The 10,953-nt window shown below is 36.8% G+C and overlaps 1 pseudogene; it reads left to right on the forward strand.

Annotated features, from left to right (window-relative positions):
• The first annotated feature begins 3,334 nt into the window (after positions 1–3,334).
• Positions 3,335–7,738, forward strand: LOC138442966 (phytanoyl-CoA hydroxylase interacting protein-like pseudogene; annotated as a pseudogene).
• The last annotated feature ends 3,215 nt before the right edge of the window (positions 7,739–10,953 follow it).

Raw genomic sequence — 10,953 nt, forward strand, 5'->3', positions numbered from 1 at the left:
AGTTTTCTTTGCTGTGTGAAGTATTTTAAATTTAACTAGACCTGATTTGTTTATTTTCATTTTTCTTTCCTTTTGATTTTTAGATCAAAAACATACTATTATGATTTATGTCAAAGAATGTTCTGTCAACATTTTATTTTAAAGTTTTATAGTATCCCATCTTACATTTAGGTCTTTAAACCATTTTGAGTTTATTTTTGTACATGGTGTTAGAAAATTTCCAATTTCATTCTTTTACATCTATATGTCCAATAAATGAATTAATATGTCTTAACTGATTTTGAATAAAGCAATCAATGCATACATAAACTAATAGCCTAAAGGCTGCTATTTATTTACAACTTGTGATCAGGTTTTATACTTTCAAAAATCTTAATAAATTAATTTGGAAAAGGATTCAAAATATCCTAATGTTGAGGATGACTTCACTTTTCATTAGATTCTGTATAATATATGCAAATTGACTATCAGTCAGCAGGGATTTTTGTAATAGATCATTGTATATCAAGAGCCACATGTTGCTCTGAAGCTTTGCTTTGTATAAATATCAGTGTTCTGATGATACATGTGAATTTTCAGGCTAGAGTGTGAAGAACACATCCATAATCATATATGAGTATATTAGGCAAAGAGATAGAATTTTTATTTTATAAGTCTCATAATACAAACTATTAATTAATAATGACTGAAATCTCTTAAATAAATGTAAATCACCTGCTAAGTAAATGTAAATCATAAAATTTTAATGTGCTTCTTGATTGTTATGTCTTCCTTTATTCTTTTTACGTGTAAGTATACCCTCCCTTTCATTAGGGTTACAAATCTGTTTAAAATTAAGAAGGAAATTATTTACAAGCAACATATATGAAATAAGATTATTTATTATTTTGCCTTTAGTTTTCTGTACACTATGTCTTATTCCCTATGCCTTAGTATGCATATTTCCTGTGAAGATGAGAGATAGACTTGGATATGGTAGATACTCAATAAATATACAATAAATTGTGTAGACAGCCAGAGGAACATGAGTTGCATTTCAGAAACAAGTATTAGCTCCCTGTTGATAGTGTATGAGGTATGAATAAAGAATTTGTACTCCTTCATAGAGGCTATCATTTAATTCTGTCATTGAGGAGAGTTTATTTCTCAACCTTTTCATTGTTCTAAATTATGCTGAAGTAAATAGCCCAACTTCTTTGGCTTAGCAAACCTTAACAGTACTCTAACTATTAAAGCTTATAAAAGAAAATGTTTTAGAATTACCCAATGCCTTATTCAGTGGTTAATGAGAATGATATCTGAAGACTTGTGACAAATATTTTACCCATTAGAACACAGGTATATAAGAGTGAATAATTCAATACTGGCTTACTTTTCTTTCATAAACTTTTTGGAAGTAAAAATAAAAGACAGAAAATTTTATAATTACAAGTGTACACATTGGTGAATGACTACAAACTGAGCACAACCATGAACTGTTGCTTAAATCTGGAAATCAGACATTATCAATATCCTGTAAACTGCTTTTTTGCCTCTTTCCCACCCACTACCTTCTTGTTTGCCTCTTTTTGAACTTTATATATATTAAATCTTGTGTGTCTGGTTGCCTTCTCTCAATATCATGTTTGTGAGATTCATTGTGGCATTGTGTTATAACTGTATTTCATTCATTTTCATGTTTAATACTATTCCATTGTATAAATATACCAGAAGTTATTGATTTATGCTGTTGTTGGATATTTAGATATTTAGTGAGAGTTGGACCATAAAGAAGGCTGAGCATCGAAGAACTGATGCTTTCAAACTGTGGTGCTGGAGAAGACTCTTGAGAGTCTCTTGACAGCACAGAGATAAAATCAGTCAATCCTTCACGAATTCAACACTGATTATTCATTGGAAGGACTGATGCTCAAGCTGAAGCTTCAGAACTTTGGCCACCTAATGTGAAGAGCCAACTCATTGGAAAAGACCCTGATGCTGGGGAAGATTGAAGGCAGGAGGAAAAGGGAACAACAGAGGATGAAAGGTTGGATGGCATCACTGACTCAATGGACATGAATGTGAGCAAACACTGGGAGATGGTGGAGGATAGCGATGCCTGGCATACTGCAGTCCAGGGGTCACAAAGAGTTGAGTATGACTGAGTGACTAAACAACAACCAATATCCCTACTAAGAGCATTCTTGAACATATATTGTGGTGAAAATACATGCACATACTTATGAAGTATATATCAGGAGTGGATTTTCTGGGATAAAATTATAGTATGCCTAGTGCCAACTTTACTATCCACTGTCCCCAAATTGTGCAAAGCGATATTGTAAACTAACTTTGTCAAAAGAATTGTATGAAAATTTTAATTGTTCTGTGTCATCAGTAAAATGTGGTGTGATCAGTCGTTTAACCATGTTATCTTCTGTATGATGGTGGTAGTGATGTAGTATCTAGTCATGTTCCAACTCTTGTGACCCCATGGACTGTAACTTGCCAGGCTCCTCTCTATGTTATATAAGCTGAATTCCTTGATGGCTTAGTGGGCAAAGAATCCACTTGCAGTGCAGGAGATGCCAGAGACTTGGGCTTGATCCCTGGATTGGGAAAATTCCCTGGAGAAGGGAATGGCAGTCTGCTCTAGCATTCTTGTCTGGGAAATCCCATGGACAGAGGAGCCTGGCAGGCTACAGTCCATGTGGTCGCAAAGAGTTGGACACTGAGCACACACAAGCATGTTATATAAGCAAAAGTCATTTCACTGGAATAATCTACAGATGTTGGCCTTTCCTCATGTTTCCTGACATGAATAATCAGCTCATTAGAAAAGACCCACATTCTGGGAAATATTGAAGGCAAGAGGAGAAGGGGACGACAGAGGATGAAATGGTTGGATGGCATGACTGACTGGCTGGACATGAGTTTGAGCAAGCTCCAGGAGTGGTGATGGACAGGGAAGCCTGGTGTGCTGCAGTCCATGGGGTTGCAAAGAGTTGAAAACGGCTGAGTGACTGAACAACAACAAAGGTTTAATAGAAGTTCTGATCATCTAGGTTAATACATTCATGCAGTTTATAGATTAGATAACATTTCTGACCTATTTTTAGGAACATGCTAAAACATTTTTAAGAAAATGTAGAGGCTATTAGAATTGGGGTTCAGAATTAATATTTCTAAAATATTTTCCCTTATAAAGAAAAATAAGAGGAATATCAAAAATATCCTTGTGTTCAATCTCAATACCAGAGTACTGGTTGTTGAGTCAGATAACACACTTGGAAAAACACTGCTGTAGGCAGCATAACCAAAGAAGTTCTTAAGGAACAAATCACAAGACAGTGGCATGGCAGAGATGGAAGAACTTCCCGTACTACATAACATCAAAATAAGCAACGTTACCTGTGACTCATTCAAGATTTCATGGGAAATGGATTACAAATCAAAGGACCACATTACACACTATTTCATTAACTACAATAAGAAAGAGAACAAGAACTCCAATTTATTTAAACGATAAGAGTTCCAACAAAACTGGTGGCAAAATCTGCTCCCTTTACGATGACTGTCAGTAGACACTGGTTTTTAAGCCAAAAAAAAAAGAAAAAAAAACACGAGTATACGATAGCAGTGCAATTCAGTCACTCAGTCGTGTCAAACACTTTGTGACCCCACGGACAACAGCATGCCAGTCCTCACTGTCCATCACCAACTCCTAGAGTTACTCAAACTCATGTCCATTGAGTTAATGATGCCATCCAACCATCTCATCCTCTGTTGTCTCCTTCTCCTCTCACTTCAATCTTCCCCAGCATCCGGGTCTTTTCAAATGAATCAGCTCTTCACATTGAGTGGCCAGAGTATTGGATTTCAGCTTCAACATCAGTCCTTTCAATGAACACCCAGGACTGATCTTCTTTAGGACAGACTAGTTGGAGCCCCTTGCAATCCAAGGGACTCTCAAAAGTCTTCTCCAACACCACAATTAAAAAATATCAATTCTTTGGTGCTCAACTTTCTTTATAGTCCAACCTTCGTATCCATACATGAGCACTGGAAAAACCATAGCTTTGACTAGATGGACCTTTGTTGGGAAAGTAATGAATCAGCTGTCCAGGTAGCTCATAACTTTACTTCCAAGGAGTAAGCATCTTTAATTTCATGGCTGCAGTCACCATCTACAGCGACTTCAGAGCTCCCAAAAGTAAAGTCAGCCACTGGTTCCCCATCTATTTGTCAAGAGGTGATGGGGCCAGGTGCCATGATCTTAGTTTTCTGAATGTTGAGCTTTAAGCCAACTTTTTCACTCTCCTCTTTCACTTTCATCAACAAGCTTTTTAGTTCTTCAGTTTCTGCCATAAGGGTGGTGTCATCTGCATATCTGAGGTTATTGATATTTCCCCCAGCAATCTTGATTCCAGCTTGTGCTTCATCCAGCCTAGCATTTCTCATGATGTACTCTGCATTCAAGTTAAATAAGCAGGGTGACAATAAACAGCCTTGAGGTACTCCCTTTCCTATTTGGAACCATTCTGTCATTCCATGTCCATTCCTAACTGTTGGTTCCTGACATGCATACAGATTTCTCAAGAGGCAGGTCCGGTGCTTTAATAGTCCCATCTCTTTCAAAATTTTCCACAGTATATTGTGACCCACACAGTCAAAGTCTTTGGCATAGTCAGTAAAGCAGAAATATATGTTTTTCTGGAATTGTCTTGCTATTTAGTTGGCAATCTCATCTCTGTTTCACTTACCTTTTCTAAATCAGCTTAAACAACTGAAGTTCACAGTTCACATATTGGTGAAGCCTGGATTGGAGAATGTTGAGCATCACTTTACTAGCGTGTGAGGTGAGTGCAATTTTGCTGTAGTCTGAGCATTCTTTGGCATTGCCTTTCTTTGGGATTGGAATGAAAACTGACCTTGCAGTCCTGTGGCCACTGCTGAGTTTTACAAATTTGCTGGCATAATGAATGCAGCACTTTCAAAGCATCATCTTTCAGGATTTGAAATAGCTCAACTGGAATTCCATGACCTTCACTAGCTTTGTTCGTAATGATGCTTTCTAAGGCCCACTTGACTTCACATTCCAGTATGTCTGCACTAGGTGAGTGACCACACCATCATGATTATCTGGGTCATGAAGATCTTTTTTGTACAGTTCTTCTGTGTTTCTTGCCACCTCTTCTTAATATCTTCTGGTTCTGTTAGGTCCATACCATTTCTGTCTTTACTGAACCCATCTTTGCATGAAATGTTCCCTTGGTATGTCTAATTTTCTTGAAGAGATCTCTAGTCTTTCCCATTCTGTTTTTTTCCCCTATCTCTTTGCACTGATCACTGAGGAAGGCTTTCTTATCTCTCCTTGCTATTTTTTAGAACTCTGCATTCAAATGAGTATATTTTTTCTTTTCTCCTTTGCTTTTCACTTCTCTTCTTTTCACAGCTATTTGTAAGGCCTCCTTAGACAGCCAGTTTGCTTTTTTGCATTTCCTTTCTATGGGGATGGTCTTCATCCCTGTCTCCTGTACAATTTCAGGACCCCTAGTCCATAGTTCATCATGCACTCTGTCCATCAAATCTAGTCCCTTAAATCTATTTGTCACTTCCACTGTATAAGTGTAAGGGATTCAATTTAGGTCATACTGAATTGTCTAGTGGTTCCCTTTACTTTCTTCAATTTAAGTCTGAATCTGGCTGTAAGGAGTTCATGATCTGAGCCACAGTCAGTACCGAGTTTTGTTTTTGCTGACTGTATAGAGCTTCTCCATCTTTGGCTGAAAAGAATATAATCAATCTGATTTTGGTGTTGGCCAAGAGTCTTCTCTTGTGTTGTTCGAAGTGGATGTTTGCTATGACCAGTGCGTTCTCTTGACAAAACTCTATTAGACTTTGCCTTACTTCATTCTGTACTCCAAGGCCAAATTTTCCTGTTTCTCCAGGTGTTTGTAACTTCCTACTTTTGCATTCCAGTCCCTTATAATGAAAAGGACATCTTTTGGGGGCATTAGTTCTAAAAGGCCTTGTAGGTCTTCATAGAATCATTCAATTTCAGTTTCTTCAGCATAACTGGTCGGGGCATAGACTTGGGTTACTGTGATATTGAATGGTTTTTCCTGGAAACGAACAGAGATCATTGCATGATTTTTGAGATTGCATCCAAGTACTGCATTTTGGACTCTTTTGTTTACCCTGATGGCTACTCTGTTTCTTCTAATTAATTCTTGCCCACAGTAGTAGATATAATGGTCATCTGAGTTATAGTCACCCATTCCAGTCCATTTTAGTTCACTGATTCCTAAAATGTCGACTTTCACTCTTGCCATCTCCTGTTTTACCACTTTCAATTTGCCTTGATTCATGGACTTAACATTCCAGGTTCCTATGCAACATTTCTCTTTACAGCATCGGACCTTGCTTTTATTACCAGTCACATCCCCAGCTGGGTGTTGTTTTTGCTTGGCTCTGTCTCTTCATTCTTTCTGGAATTATTTCTCCACTGATCTCCAGTAACATATTGGGCAACTACCGACCTGGGGAGTTCATCTTTCAGCGTCCTATCTTGTTGCCTTTTCATACTGTTCATGGGGTTCTCAAGGCAAGAATACTGAAGTGGTTTGCAATTCCCTTCTCCAGTGGACCACATTTTGTCAGAACTCTTCAGCATGACCCGTCCATCTCGGGTGGCCCTACACAGCATTGCTTAGTTTCATTGAGTTAGACAAAAATATTGTCCATGTGGTTAGATTGGTTAATTTTCTGTGACTGTGGTTTCAGTCTGTCTGCCCTCTGATGCCCTCTCTCAGCACCTCAATAGCAGTGCAGACTGCCTCAAAACATGTTGGTGGTGATTATGTTGTGTCTAAATGGAGTGAAATTATAGAATTGTACACAGCAGACTATTCAAAAGTTCATCTAACAGAACTGTTGGATAACGCCGAATTGATTGCAGGACAGATGTTCAAATTTTCTGTTTATCATAACCAGCACAAGAATATTTTGAGTATATTCAAAAACATTGTAGGAATTCTGTGCAGCCCCCTGTCAAGTGTAACAGTGGCAGCCATGATGCTCCTATCAGTGGAAAATTAGAATGCATCTTCAGCTGGGCTTCCGTTGTGGCTCAGCTGGTAAAGAATCTACCTGCAATGCAGGAGACCTGGGTTCAATCCCTGGATTGGGATGATCTCTTGCAGAAGGGAAAGGCTACCCACTCCAGTATTCTGGTCTGGAGAATTCCATGGACTGTATAGTCCATGGGGTCGAAAAGGGTCAGATATGACTGAGGACTTTCACTTTCACTTCCTTCAGCTGCAGCACTGAATTCAATACTGGGAATCCACCCCAGGATTCGCCTTATGGAAGATAAAGGTTTGAGAATGCAGCAGAAACACTTTTTAACCCCAATACTAACTTACACTTTGGGGACTTCAACTGTATGTACACTGATTATCATTATGTGATTCTGGTCATTGCCCCTGTGGGATCTCTAGGAGACGAATTTTGTAAGCAGCGCCTTTCTCAACTAAATTCCCAAGATAATAAATTTCTGACCTGCAGAGAAGAAGATGGGATGCTGGTTTACCACCACGACCAGGATGTTATTTTAGAAGTCATTTACACTGACCCCATAGGTCTTTCTCTAGGCACCATGACAGAAATTACTGGTCATCAGCTCATGAGTTAATCTACTGCAAATCCAAAGGAAGATCCCAGATGCAAAACCTGTAATATTAGTGTTGGACATTAATACCCACTTTTCTTATTCTTAGTCCCCCTCTCCTCCTGTAAAAGCCCTGATCCTCTGTTGTCCATTTTCATCACCAGATGTTTTCCACTGAAGCATGCACATACCACTCTCACCAAAAGTGAACTGCCACTTTTCAGATTTCCAAATTGTTGTAGTGTTTCCTATTCCCTATCCTTCCCAAAATTTTGAGATGAACTATCTTAAGTTGTTTCTGACACTCTATTGCCTAGATGCAGCAATGTTTTTATTTTTCCTTTATGCCAAACATAACAAAACTATTATATAAACTGCTTTAGTAAAATACAAAATAATGGCATATAAATGGTGTTTAAATATGCTCTCATTTTACTCTACTGAACAAATATTGGAATAATTCCAAACCACACAAAAAAGTGTAATTACAGCATGAGTTAAATCTTGAAGCTTAGAATTGTCAGCACTTCCAACTTGTTGTTTGACAGTGTTATTTATATTAGCTAACAGGAAACAGCTACTGTGCTTCAACATAATAAATATAATAGAAAAATATTTTATTTGTATTATTGTATAAAATATTTACAATTTTATAGAATATATAGAGTTACACCCTAATAGCAATTGTATACATGTCACAAAACCATTCCCTTATCAAAGATGTAGTTTGTAAACTTCAAATAGTTGTGTATCTGTCCTGTTACAAGTACATAACTTTAATTAAATAAATTTGTGCAGGACATTATTCTGATTCAAAAAGGTTATAAAATATCAGGTAAATAGAGAAAGCAATAAGCCTCTGAAACCACCTGCTTCAGAAATAGTCAATATTAATCCCATCCAAGCTATATGAAAATGTGAATTTGTTCACCATCGTGCTTAAACATTATAGAAAAGAAAACTACAAATGTGCTGGTATGAAAGAGAAAATGTGGACCTTTTACTTATTTTTATAAAAGCAAAATAATAAACGTGGTTTAATGCAAAATAGCAAAATGATATACACTGAAGTTAATGATGTAAATGAAATATTCTGTCTTCTTAAAAAAAAAAAAAAAACAGAGTACTAATTGCCCAATAAGGGAAAACCAAAACCAGGGAATAACTGTTAAGAACTGAGTCACAATAATTCAGGCAAATCAAGATGAAAGATCAGAGATTTCACCTAAAAAGGAAGAAGTGGTCATGACAAAACACACTTAGGTAAGCATGGCTTTATTTGAGGAAACCAAGCAAAGATGAAAATGACAAAGTAAAGAATCCTAAGAAACTAAAGGCATAGAAGCTCAGAGTGAATTTTTGTATCCAGAGGTCAGATTAGTAATAAAATGACATTTAAAATTTTGACCCAGAAATGTCACTCAACCCGCTTAACATCTAAGAGTGAAGGTTCACTTTTTTTTTAATTGAAGGATAATTGCTTTACAGAATTTTGCTGTTTTCTGTCAAACATCAACATGAATCAGCCATAGATGTACATATTGACAACTGCATTCATTTTATTTGACTGTGGTAGAAAAGGAGTCTGACAACATATGTTCTCAGCTACTAATCAAAATACAAGCAAGAATAGCAATGTTGTAGATAAACACTGCTGTAGAAATAAACAGTGACTCATTCATGAAGAATGGAACTCTATTTCTTTTGCAAATGTATAGAACTCTAATTTCCAGCAGGTTCGTTATTGTTCTCCTTCAACTTAATGAGTCCATTAGAAGGTTTAACTTTGCAGAAAGCCAAAGCCTTAGCAAAGCTACATTTTAACTATTGAGTAGCCCTTGAAAGCTTTCTAGTAACATAGAAATTGTGTCTCATTCCTGGGAAATACAAATGCAAACTATTTTTAGCAGAAATGACAAAGTAAACAGTGGTACGTAGGAAAAAGGTTTATTCTACTTTCCCTAACATGTCCACCAGGGTAAGTATGAATTTCTTTTATAGCAAGATTCCTGCTTCAGATAATAGGAAAAGAAGCTGAATGTTTATGTTTCAAAAAACTTCTACAGCATCTTCCAAGTCAGTTCTTAAAGGTGCCCTTCAAAAACTCGAGGAGAATTTTAAAGTTTAGAGGGTTTGAATCTCTCTCTCTCTCTCCATATATATATATATATATGGAGAAGGCAATGGCACCCCACTCCAGTACTCTTACCTGGAAAATCCCATGGACAGAGGAGCCTGGTAAGCTGCGGTCCATGGGATCGCGAAGAGTCGGACAGGACTGAGCGACTTCCCTTTCACTTTTCACTTTCATGCATTGGAGAAGGAAATGGCAACCCACTCCAGTGTTCTTGCCTGGAGAATCCCAGGGACGGGGGAGCCTGGTGGGCTGCTGTCTATGGGGTCACACAGAGTCGGACACGACTGAAGTGACTTAACAGTAGCAGCATACATATATAGATATAGATAGATTTTTAAAATCCTTTTAATATTGCCTCCACATAAAGAATATGATGATATCTGAGTAGTTTCATTGTCTAAAAATAAAAAAAAAGTTTTATACAGAAAATCATGCCATTGAGGGCACATAGTTACATTTATAAAAACCAAATTGCAATAGTAAATGACAACTGTATATATTGAAAATATAACTTTCAAAAGTTACTTCGGAATTTTGCAGTTACTTAACCCTGATTTTTATTTCAAGTAATAAAAGCATATACATATATATGTATTTATATATACACATATAGTAAGTATATATATATATATATATCAGTAGATATATATGTATTTTACACATTTATTTTCAAAAAAACATAAAAATCCTTGGTTAATTTAGATATTAAACGGTAATGTTTTATGTTTCCCCTGTGTTTGGATAGGTTTAATTTAAGCTGTAAGTGACAGAATCCCAAGATAGATGTCTACTTCTCTCCAACATAAAATTCAGGTAAATAGTCCAGAGTTGGCGCTTGCTCTGCAGTGTCAGTGACTCACGTTCTTTTGATGTCATATTGCTTTGTGTGCAATCTTCATCCTTATGTGGTTCAAAGTGGCTTTTCTACTTTCAATTACTAAAACTTCTATTGATGTTGACAAGAAGACAAAACGGAAAGAAGAAAGGCATACTCTTTGCTAAGACACTTCACAGAATTTGTACTGACTGTTTCTACTGAAATTCTTCTTGTCATTATTTAAACTTATGATCGTGTCCTGAAAAAGAGGCTGAAAATACAGTCTTTATTGTGAGTAGCCACAGGTGCAGGTAAATATGCTATTACTATGAAAGAGGCTCATTGAGG

This window comes from Ovis canadensis, chromosome 6 (assembly GCF_042477335.2).
Source record: "Ovis canadensis isolate MfBH-ARS-UI-01 breed Bighorn chromosome 6, ARS-UI_OviCan_v2, whole genome shotgun sequence".
NCBI classification, from domain to species: domain Eukaryota; kingdom Metazoa; phylum Chordata; class Mammalia; order Artiodactyla; family Bovidae; genus Ovis; species Ovis canadensis.